We start from the raw sequence: 12,783 nt of genomic DNA on the forward strand, positions 1-12,783 counted from the left end.
GAGCATAATATCTGGTAGTTAGTTTTTCAACCCTTTTGCCTCTCCCTCTCTCCCGCCTCTAGTAGTCACAGTTTCTGCTGTTGCCAACATTATGTCCCTGAGTACCCAATGTTTAGCTCCTACTTCTAAGTGAGAAATTGCGGTATTTGAGTTTCTGTTGCTGTATTAATTTGCTTAGGATAATGGCCTTCAGCCGCATCCATATTGCTGCAAAATACATGTTTTAATTCTTTTTTATGGATGTGATACTACTCAGTTTTTGTCTTTACATGTGTGAGTTGCTGTTTAGTGTATGTGCTTTTTTATTGCTCTATTTAAGTAAACCCCTCCCCCCTCCAAAAAAAACCACACACACACACACACACACACACACACACACACACACACACACACACACACACAGAGTCTTCAGGTTTAAATAGTTTTACTTGTGTCCTGATTGATTGCCTTCAGCTCTTTAATAGATTTTACACATAAATTCTTCAAACACAGATGGCCTCTGGAGCACCCCCTGAAGTTTAAGAGTCCGGGGTTTCTTATCTTTTTCAAAAGTACCAGTAACTTTGTTGTTTAGCTGGAATGCCTTTAAGCCTGTAGAGTCTAACTCCAGAAGGGTGAAGCCAACCCAACTGCTTGCAGCCTGGAGCAAATGTACTGCAAACCACAGAGCTCTCCATGGTCCTGCTGGAGAGGCATTGCTCATGCATTCACTCATCTCGGACAATGAAAATTGACATTCTCCTGGCCCCTTGGAGGTAGTTTGAATCCTACTGCCTTGATTAACAGTTACAACTACTTCACCCAGTTACCTTGAATTCCAAGTTCATTTATCTGGTTAATAAGGTGTCTTCAAGTACCTCATTAGTCTACTCTCTTGTGTAATTTGTCAAATACATAATTTGTGAAGAATACTGTGCTAAAAGTATTGAGAGCATCCCTATAAATAACACTAGACATTTACTCTGAATAAATATATACTGTAGTATATATAATAACACATCCACACAGATTACTGTATTTTAAGTGAGGATGGCACCAAGTTTTTAAAAAAAGAATGGAGCAATATGCAAACTTTGCTATGTGGAGTCATGTATTAGGCGATTCTTATGTTGCTATAAAGAAATATGTAAGACTAGGTAATTTATAAAAAAGAAGTTTAATTGGATCATGGTTCTGTAGGCTGTACAGGAAGCATAGTGCTGGCATCTGCTTCTCCAGAAGCCTCAGGAAGTTTTAATAATGGTGGAATACAAAGCAAGAGAAGGCAGTTTACTTGAGGAAAACAGGAACAATGCAGGGAGAGGGTAGGAAGGTGTCACACACTTTTAAATCCCCAGATGTTCAGATTTCATGAGAAATCACCCACTATGGTGAGTATAGCACCTAGCCATGAAGTATCTACCACCATGACACAAATACATCCCACCACCCCCCACCTCCAGCACTGAAGATGACATCTCAACATGAGATTTGGAGGGGACATCCATACTACTTCGGGGTATCTAAACGCATACATTTCTGGGAGAACAACAAATACCATAAGAAGGTGAAAGCAGTTGAAAAATTTACACACAAAGGTACAGAGAATTACTATTCAAAATTGACATTCCCGTATATTTTTATTTTTAACATCTTTAACCATTTGTGACAAAGCCATAAATCCTTAAAAGTACCAAAAATATATCATGTGAAATCTACATTAGACCCAATATGGAGAAAAGCTAAGAGAATTTTTACAACACACTGAGTACTTTTTCCTTGTGATTAGATCATTGTTCTTAATTTATATTCCAAAGGCCTGAATTCTAGATCTTGTTCTGTCACTCATTGCCTGCATGCCTCTTTGATCTCAGCTTTCTTCTTCAAATTGAAAATTTCAGACTTGAAAATCTATTAGTTCTATTTTTGTTTAGATGAGACACAGTGCTATGATTTAAAATGTGTCCTATAAATACATCTGCTAATAATATTTGCCAATTATATACTGTGATATCTGGCAGATCATCAGATACATGAAGTTCTTAAAGTTCTAATATATTTTAAACCTGTATTTCTAAAGACACACCCAAATAATGGAATAAAATGTGTACATGGTTACAATTTTAAAATTTTGCAAAATATTTTTCTATGCATTTCAAACATCTTAGAAAATAGTAATATAATTAGTGATGTAGTGATAAGCAAACTTGGATTAAAATTGTAACTTTCTAACTCTATTCAATTTAATATATTTATCATACATCTGCCATTTCTAAAAGTACTAGAATATGTGATGCAAGTTATGGCAATTGAATATCTTCTTCCATGATTTTTAAAAACTGAAATTAAGTGGTTATAACAATAAACATTGTCCCCATAGAAGTTTCTTCCAATCATTCCACCCAGAAGTTGTCAGTGTTATTGAAGTTCACTGGTATATTGGCTTGCTGGGACTGCCATACCAACATATCACAAACAAGATGGCTTAAAGAGCAGAAATGTGTTTTCACAGATCTGGAAGCTAGAAGTCCAAGATCAATGTGTAGCAGATTTGGGTTTTCTGAGGCTGCATTCCTTGACTTGCATATAGTCACCTTCTTTCTGTATTCTCACCTTGTCTTTCTGCTGTGCACACACATCCTTGGTGTCTCTGTGTGTGTCCCAATATCCCCTTCTCACAAGGACTCAAGTTGGGATGAATTAGGGCCCACACTTATGACTTCATTTTTAACTTAATCACCTCACTGAAGGCCTTTCAAATACAATCACATTCTGAGGTACTGAAGTTTAGGGCTTCAATATATTAATTTTGGGGGAAAACAAGTCAGCTTTAACAGCTGGGGAAGGGATAAGAAGGGCCTCTGTATTCAGGGTGTAGATGTTCAGTTGCTTTCCCAATGTTCAGCGTGTGTCTCTACCTTCGCTGTTTGTTGATCCCAGGAATAGTTCTCTTCACATTCTCCAGAAGCTAAACTTTGGGTTTCTGGTGCTGTGACTTTCACTACCAAGTGTCAAAAATCATCTGGGGATTTCTTCTTAGCTTCATTTTAATCTTTTCTTCAACAATCGCTTGATCAGTTCTCCCTTTTTCAGTACCAGTTGTGTTGTCATTTCCAAAGTGACAAGTGCTATCAACTTTTGTGTGTGTCATATAATGGTATGTAACGGATTGCATCTTAGCTTTCTCCTCTGCTGCATTAGAGATTTTCTTTCTTAAGCATGTTGAGTCAAGAACATTTTGGCCACCTACTTTTTTTCTTTTCTTTTTTTGAGTGGATGTTTACCTCTGTCACCTAGGCTGGAGTGCAGTGGCACAATCATAGCTCACTGCAGCCTTGAACTGCTGGGCTCTGAAATTTTGTGGCTCTTATTTCCTCGCACATTCTCTTTATCTTTGATTATTTATTCATTTTGCAACATTTCTTACCCTTTCTGACTTTTGAGAAGGGCTTCTTGAGGGAAAAAATAATTTTTTCCATCTTTAATCAGGGATTGGAAAAATTTTAAGTGAGAACATTCTACTCAAAGTGGATATTATTCATAAAATTCAGATTTATTATAAAATATATATTTGAAATATTATAACTGAATTTGTTATTCAATGTACATTGTAAAGTTTAATTCACAATTTAATCAGCTTAGCGCTTCCATTCTTTTCTATAATTATTTTTGCTCAACTTCTACAGTTGTTAAAATTCAGTCCTAAGTGGGGAACTTGGAAAGAGGGCATAAATTTAATTGTCAATGAACTGGTTGCCATCTAGTGCAACTTTATGCCTTCTCCTTTTTATATTATTGCTAAAGTTACTAAGGGAGAATTTTTTTAAACCGAGATTAAATTGAAACTTTTTCATCTTAATATAGTATTCAATAAATGTTTATTGAGAGTATTAATGAGAGAGATAAACATGTTTATATTTCTTAGTATTTATCTGTGCCAGCAAATTTACTTTCACAGTTGGGAAAGTCAAAGTTCAAAAAATGTAGTAATCAGCTGAAGGAACAGTCACTCTATGTTATCCACAGTCATATTGTATAATATAATGATCACATGCATGGATGATTTGGTGATCTCCTTCTAGTGTTTGCTTGGATTTCTCCTAAAGTATTCCCTAGGATTATTTTCAGAAATAAATATTTGAGGGTGATTTCCATCCAGGAATAAAACACAGCATAGTAAAACATATTTAATCAACAAACTGCATAGATTATGCCACTGAGTTTTAGAACACAGTTTAGTCTTAGTTGAAAGCTGCCTTCTCTATAAGATATATCATTCAACTTTCAAATTTTACATGCGTAGCCAGAAAACCAACAATTATGAAACCACGAGAATTATGTGTGTCAATAGAATCAGTCAAACTCTTCTAAAACTGCCATGGCAACTTAATTCTAAGAAGATTATTCATTTTCTGTAATAAAAATACTTGTAATATATGTAAGATATAGAATAATTAAAACAATTATAAATATACATGCATATAATACCTACATTATACATGCATACACACACACATATATCCAGAGAAAACAAGAGACTGACAGAGATGTAGAGAAAAATTTATTTATGAAAATATATCTTTCTTTGTGTCAGAAATCCAAGAAAATAGAAAAAAAGACAAATAAGAAAAAAAGTGGTAATATAGTTACTCTCTTAAGCCCTGCTGCAAATCACCCTATTATTATTGACACAGTGGTATTAACGTGATGAAAGCTAAGAAATTATTGCATTCTTGTTTGGAAAATCTCATTGAATGTTCCATATTATTTTCAAGAAAAAAATACGATCACTTATTTCTGAACTCTGAAAATGTATTTTTCTAATCTCAATTAAAGAATCATGATTTCAATCTTCAGTTTAAAAAATAAGTTACTTACATTTTCTAATGTAATAACCAAGATGAAAAAATTATGATACATCTGCTCCTTCTTTATTTTCCGCTAAAAATATGGCTACAGGGTTTTTAAATAAGAATTTCCACATGAAGTTGAGAGTGTTTATAACATATTGGAACAATTTTGTTCACTTTTCTTTTCCATCCAGATTGATTCAAGGGAATGGGTATTAGAATTTTAAAAATCAGGCACACATTTAGATGACTTTTTATTGAACATGGGTCAAAGTCTGTCTAAGGAGAAAGACAACTTTGGCTCTAGCAATGAGTTCTGTAAAGCATCCAGGAAAATGTTCAGAAACAAATAAAGGGTGTGTTATAAAATGCCTCCGGATGGCACAGTTCATCACACATTATATAACTATATATTTTCACACCAACATTCCTGTGGTTGCATGAACGACAGAATGTTGACCGAGTAGAGAAGCTTGACATGTGGTAAAGCTGAAATTTCTATCACAAGAGTAATTTTCTGTGCAACACATTAAAATTTCCATAAAATTAGGTCATTTGATGAGCTCTTCAAAACCTTTTCAAGATCCAAAATGATGTTTCCTTTATTTAGAGATAATATTTGCATTTTTATATCAACTTAAATCATGTTTATAGATAGTAATAGTATATATAATTTGAAAATAGCTGAGTAACAGGCATGAGCTATTTATGAGCAGGCAGATTTTTAAATCTTGTTTAGTATATGTGTTCTCCAAAATTTCATCTCCTTGTGAGGAAATGAAAGATCATAACAAATAAAACTGTTAGGAAGGATTCCACACTTGTTATGGTTTCTTTTCCAAACCACCCATTGATAGAACCTCCTGCATTAAAATGTATACACATGATAAATATTTTTTAAAAGTTAATCATCTTGTACGCATCATCTATTAGTCAACATTCTTCACTGAATGTATTCACGCCTTGCTGCATCTTTGGAAAATTTGGAAAATGAGTCACTGAACTGATTTCCTATCTTGGGTACTTTTGAATTCCACACTGCCAAGGTGGGCAGAGAAGAGAGGAAAGGAACACTTCAGTAGGTGAAAACAAACAGATTTATGCTGAATTTCAAAGAAATATCACAGCATGTTAGTGAGTATTAGAGGAGGGATATAAAAAATTATATATGATGATTTTTTAAGTTTGTGTGCATATTGAAAAAGAACTCAGAGGTCATGTTTATACCTGTATTATTGGTACTGCTTATAATTAAGAAATTTTTAAAGATCGATTTCTTTTCTTTGATTCTATCAGTCCCTCATCCTTGAAAACTAGTGGATATGATACAGTATATATGAGAATCCTGAGATTTAAGAACTGAAATTAAAAATCTGAGTGATTTTTTAAAATACAGAGCCTATAAAGCACAGCTGTGATCTAAGGTCATTTAAAATGCAGCAGGAAAAGAAGTTACATGGCAAAGGAGAAAAAGGCTGAGAAACTACTAAAACTTACTTTCAAAGTTGCAAAATTTAGTTCAAAATTTGAGAAAAGGTTTGTGGAGTTTTTAGTTTATTTTCGCACATGAAGGGAAGAAAAATGGCAAACTATAAGGCAGTAAGTTCATCATGAGCTTTTAAAGCTCTCTGTGTTTTCTGCTTCTCTGTTCTCTGCACTCTACAGTAATAAATAAACAATGGTCCTCAAAGCTGAAACTCACTAATTTATGCTTTCTGCCTAACTGGGGTAGTGTAGCTGAGCCTACCCAGGCACAATAAGATTGTGAGTGGGAAATGCTTTAAGTTATTTACAGAGAAATGTTTTATAAATACTACTATTATTAAAGCTATTATTAAAGCTGCACCCTGGATTTAGCTGATGCGTTTCTGGAGGCAGTGGGTGGCAACAACCTGCTTCACTGCTCTACCAGAAGCATGAGCATCCTCTTACTTTCTCCATGCATTGAATCTAGTTCTGTTGTTTTCTGTTTCTTCACTTTCTCAAGGAACTCATCCTCCCTGCTTCTCACAGAAGGTCAGTCCCCAGAGAGGGAGAAAATCATGCAGTAAATCTCAGAAGAACGAGTCAAAGTAGCAATTATAGTAAAAATAGCTGGATTTAGCCCATAACAGAATGGCTTTTTGCAGAGTTGGCCTTGCACACACATTCATTACTGTACATGTCTCCCACATACTGTATTTGTCCAACGGTGTCAGCTGACAAGGAGCTTAAATCTTCCTTAGAGACCCTTACAATTCCTCCAGCTGCCTCTTAAGATGATCACTTATCAATTGTGTCCTGTCTTAATTTATTAATATACATATATTTGGTACATGTGTGACTTCTACATACCCAAGGCAGCCCATCTTACAGAAACTTTTATATTCTTTTCTTTCTTCGCTTAAGAGAAGCATTTGAAATTACATTTATGGTGTCAAAAATTTTATGTCCTCCCACACTTATTTAAATTGTAGCTTGCGCCCTAAAAGGTTCAGAATAATAACAGAAGCATATATCGACATAGGAAAAATATGCCAATAAGAGTTGGTTCTCACAATGAACTATGAAATGAGAAATTCCCTACAAAAGACATAAGACTGATGTTGAGCTCTGCCATATTTCTTTATAACACTGCAGCTTGTGGAAACAGTTATTTTCTAAATTTCAGAGACTTTGAGATGATTATTTCGAACAACATCCAGAAATAATGTAGTTAGTCTCCTATTCATGGGAGTTAAACAGCATGGTTCAATAATTCTAATATCAACTTTTATATCATGAACTCTTATGTCCATGAGAACAGGATTATTAGGTTATCTGCCACCTCCCTTTCAGTTTTGAGATGAAGAAACTAATAACCAGAAGATGAAGCCCCTTCTAAATGTTACTCCATTTGTGAGAAAGTAAGTACCCAAATAAGGTTTCTCTGATTTAGTGGATTTTCAGTTCAGTATTCCTTCAATTACCATATTCTGTTAATTACACTGGTTTTGTGAAGGAGTAGGACAATTCATGAATGAAAATGCAAAATTTAATATTAAACCAAAACAATGATTTTTTTTTTTTTTTTTTGAGACAGGGTCTCACTCTGTTGCCCAGGATAGAGTGCAGTGGCATGGTCACAGATCACTGCAGCTTCAACCTCTCAGGCTCAAGCAATCTTTCCACACCAGCCTCCTGAGTTGCTGGAAATACAGGCATGCACAATTATGCCTGGCTATTTTTTATATTATTTTTTCTGTAGAGACAGAGTCTTGCTGTGCTGCCCAGGCTGTTCTCAGTCTCCAATTCTTGAGCTCAAGTGACCCTTCAGCCTCTGCCCCTCGAAGTGATGGAATTACAGGTGCGAGCCACTGTGCTCTACCTAAAACAACTATGTTTAATATTTGTTTTTAAAATTTGCAAACTCTGGGGTTCTTTTGTTTTAGATTTATATATATTCTTTTTCAACTTGTATTTTAGGTTTGGGGGTGTATGTGCAATTTTTTTAGGGTAAGTTGCGTGGTGCTGGGATTTGGTGTACAAATGATTTCAATACTCAGAGAGCATAGTACTAGATAGGTAGTTTTCAACCCTCACCCTCATCCCAACCTCCACCCTAAAGTAGGTCCTGGTATCTATTGTTCCTCTCTTTGTATCCATGTGTACTCGATCTTTAGCTCCCACTTAGAAATGATAACATACAGTATTTGGTTTGCTGTTCTGGTGTTAATTTGCTTAGGATAATGACCTCCAGCTCTACCCATGTTTCTGCAAAAGAAATGATCTCATTCTTTCTTATGGCTGCATAGCATTAAATGGCGTATTTGTACCATAGTTTCTTTATCCAGTCCACTGTTGATAGGCATCTTGTTTGATTTCATGCCTTCACTATTGTGAATGGTGTTGTGATAAACATACACATGCATGTGTCTTTTTAGTAGAACAATTTGTATTCTTTTGGGTATATACCCACTGATGGGATTGCTGGGTTAAATGGTAGTCTGTTTTAAGTGCTTTGAGAAACCTCCAAACCATTTTCCACAGTGGCTAAACTAACATACATTCCCACCAACCTTGTCTAAGCATTCCATTTTCTCCATAATCTCCCCAACATCTATTATTTTCTGCCTTTTATATAATGGCCATTCTGATGTTATCTCATGGTAGTTTTGATTTGCATTTCTCTAATGATTAGTGATATAGAGCATTTTTTCATATGCTTGTTGGCCATGTGTATGTCATCATTTGAGAAGTGTCTGTTCATGTTCTTTGTCCATTTCAATAGGTTTGTTTGTTATTTAAGTCCTTACAGATTCTAGATATTAGACCTTTGTCAGATGCATAGTTTGCAAATAATTTCTTTCATTCTGTAGATTGTCTTTTTATTCTGTTGATAGTTTCCTTTGCTATGCAGAAGTTCGTTAGTTTAATCAGGCCCCACTTGCCTACTCTTGATTTTGTTACAATTGCTTGTGGAAGTTTATATTTTTATGTGAAAATACCAAAAAAAATAAGTAAAGTAAAAATCACCTCTCAGAGAGAACCTATCTTATTTTGATATAGTTCTTTCCAATTTTCTCTCTCACTCTTCTATCATAATCATGTGTGAATATATTTACATAGATATTTATGTGTAAACATGTAAATAATACTAAAGTGATATGGAAAAATAATTTTATACATTTATTGTTTCCTTTAGTTTTCGTTATGAGCATTTTCCCATAGATTTATACATTTTAGATACATTTTTGTTAAATAATACATTATGTCCTATTGGCCCTAAATTTTAAACCATTTCCCACTCAGGCTATATTTTATTTTATATTTACTTTTTTTCTGTTTCCAGAAGAGAGATAACACTTGCTATAAAATAATATGCCATGGAACTTTAAAATAAGTTAATTTGTATTTATGAAAAATCGAAAACTTCCAAACTTATACTGTATTTTGATTGTTGTGATCATTTCTATGTAAAAAGCCTTTAAATTAGGATTGAACTCAAGACAAAGAAATTTTTCTTCTCTTAGGAAGTGATATAAATGGCTGTAGTAGGACTCCTTTGTCCAATAGTAGAATAGAATGAACATCTTATAAAATAAATTACAAAGAATTGGCCGTGAAATCTGGAGAGATAACTAAATCAGTGTATTTATACACCAGGAACAAAAGAAATTTTAAGAAGTTTTTAAACAGATTTAGGTTCTGATTATGCAAATGAAGAAAATTATATTTACCAAGTTAACAAAAATGCCATTGCATGTGCAGTGTGTCAAGCATCATGTAAGATGGTAGGAACAAAAAGATATATGAAACATGACTCCAGCGCTCAAATAATTCACATCCTAATAGGACACACACACACGCACGTGCACACACACACACATGCACGCCCCCCCACACACACACATACATACATACACAGTAGTGACTAGTATAAAGTTTTCCAATCTAATAATTATAATGTGGATGTTGCAGAATGCCAGAGGAATGATCAATTCATTTTGACATATGTTTGCAGAAGAATGTAGAAGACTTCTCAGAAGGAAACAGTTGAAAATTACTATCCCAGGGGTAAGAGATAGAATACTTCGCCATTAAATCATTATAAATGAATAATAGGTTGTGTGCTGGAGGAATAACAGAAGATTAATTCTATCATTTATTCAACAAAAATTTATGGAATGCATACCATGTATCAGGCACCATTTCAGACATTGAGAACAGAGCTCTGAAGCAGACTGCCTGAGCCCCTGGACCTTCTGAAGAAGTGAAAATATTGAGTAGAAAAGAGGAGGTATTGAATCTGGATCCCAGATTTAATTTGGGGCCTAGGGATATAACTTGGAGTCATCAGCATATAGATTTTTATTTAAAACCACAGTGCGAGGTAAAATCATCTAGCAAGTGAGGGAAAGCAGACAGGGGAAGAAGGAGAAAATTTGAGTCTAGGAGCTCCACAATACGTAAAAGTTAGAAAGAAATGGAGAGGTGCTAAAAGAGATGAGATCAAATAGCAAGTTAGTCCAGTAGATGATTAGGAAAACCATGACAGTGAGGTCTTGCCAAAGATAGATGGAAACCATTTCCAGAAGGAGAGGGTAATCAACTGAGTCGGATTATCAAGTGTAAGTATATTACATAAGACAAGGACTAAGAATTTACCATTGGATTTAGCAATGATGAGGTAATTGGTAACCCAAAGATTTATTCTGGTGGACTATATATATAATTTTAACTAAAATCATCTGCCAAATAAACCTTAATTTCTTAAAAAGGCAGAGATTGTATACCATCAAATGATTGCTGCAATTTTGCGTAAAATAAGAATTGGGTATTTAATATCAGATTTGATAAGATATCTGTCACTGAAGATATTGGCAAGAGGGTTTTCACTAGAGTGTTGAGGAATAAAGCTTGATTAATTTAAGAGAAAATGGCAGATGAGACATGCAAAACAATAAAGAGTATGAAAAATGAATTCTTGAAATGTTTCTATAAAGGGAAATAGAGTATAAAAGGGTTAAAAGAGAAATGATAGAGACTTCCCAATTTCTCTTGCTGTAACCCTTGCCCTCATGTTTTGTTTTGTTTGTTTTCCCTTCCCACCTTTTTTGGTTAAATCTCCCTTGGACCTTGTCTAATCAACAAACCATGGACTTATCAAAAGAGCTTTTGATAAAAACTGTTCTGACAGTCATCTGGATGTCAATATGCCAACAGTCCCAAGTAGGCGGAATGGAAAACTAAAAAATGTCAACCATTCCAGTAGCAAGTTTTACAGCAGTTTGAGATGAGAAGTGCTATGATAGTCCAACCACATGTCTCCCTCTCTTATCCATTCTCTATAAAACCCTGCATTGACTCAGGGAGTTACCTGATCTTCAGATGCTCCCCAATGTGCATTAGGTGAGCAGAACTTTAATCTCTACTTGAGTTACATAAACTATTTTTTCCCTTGACAAGAGAAATGGGATAATAACTAGAGAGAGATTTGCCCTGCAAGGAGGCATATAATGATAAAAAAAAACCATTATGTTTGTTTCTAATAAAAATAAGGGAAAAATTATGATATGTACGTAAAAGGAATAGATAATTGCAGGAAAAAATGTTTGTGTATCCAAAAACTGGTGGCATTCAGTAAAAAACGTGATTAGTAGAAAGGAGGAAGGAGAGCTATGTCCATTATTAGAGGAGGAAAATAGAGGATATTAATGCAGACCATTTGGTAGTGGGAAGAATGGGAAATTCTCTTCTCATGGCTCCTATCTGCTGAATGAAATGAATTATCACATAAGAATGAAGCAATAGGAGGTAAGTGTTAGCATTTTGAGGAGAGATGGGAAGGGAATATATAGTATCTTCTCTACTTATTGGATTATAATCCTGGAGTTTGGGCTTGTGATTTGCCTGGGAAATGTGATAGGATTGAAAGGCAGCTCTGGGAAACCATTTGAGATGATATACTGGGGAATCACAATTTAAGTGTAGATAGCAAGTGGTATAAAAATGTATTTGAATGTTATTTTCCAACCAAAAGTGATATTTTTTAAACAAATGCAGATAAGATTGGTTCTGCTATATACATTTGTTTTATGGTTATTCTGTGACAATCATTTTATCTTGAAACACATTTATTCAAATTTTTCTAGAAAATATTAGATTATCACTGCACAGGTAAAAAAAAGTCATTCGTGTAAACCTGTACCTAATGATTACTTTATTGAAGTTGGCGCCATAAAAATTTATAAGCAAACTGAACTGCTTTTGATTTATTAATTGCATGTTATTTTCTCATATATTTCCTTCAATACCATTTGAAAATATAAAGATTTGGAAACCAAGTTCTATCTTTCTCAAAAAATGTGTTTCAAAACACCATACCTTTCTGATAACAAAAATGGTACATGATAATTTTTTTTAAATTTGGGAAATATGAACATTTTCAATAAAGAAAATAAAATATCTATAATCTTAAGACAGATGTAATCAT

Source organism: Macaca fascicularis, chromosome 13 (genome assembly GCF_037993035.2).
Source record: "Macaca fascicularis isolate 582-1 chromosome 13, T2T-MFA8v1.1".
Classification (NCBI taxonomy): domain Eukaryota; kingdom Metazoa; phylum Chordata; class Mammalia; order Primates; family Cercopithecidae; genus Macaca; species Macaca fascicularis.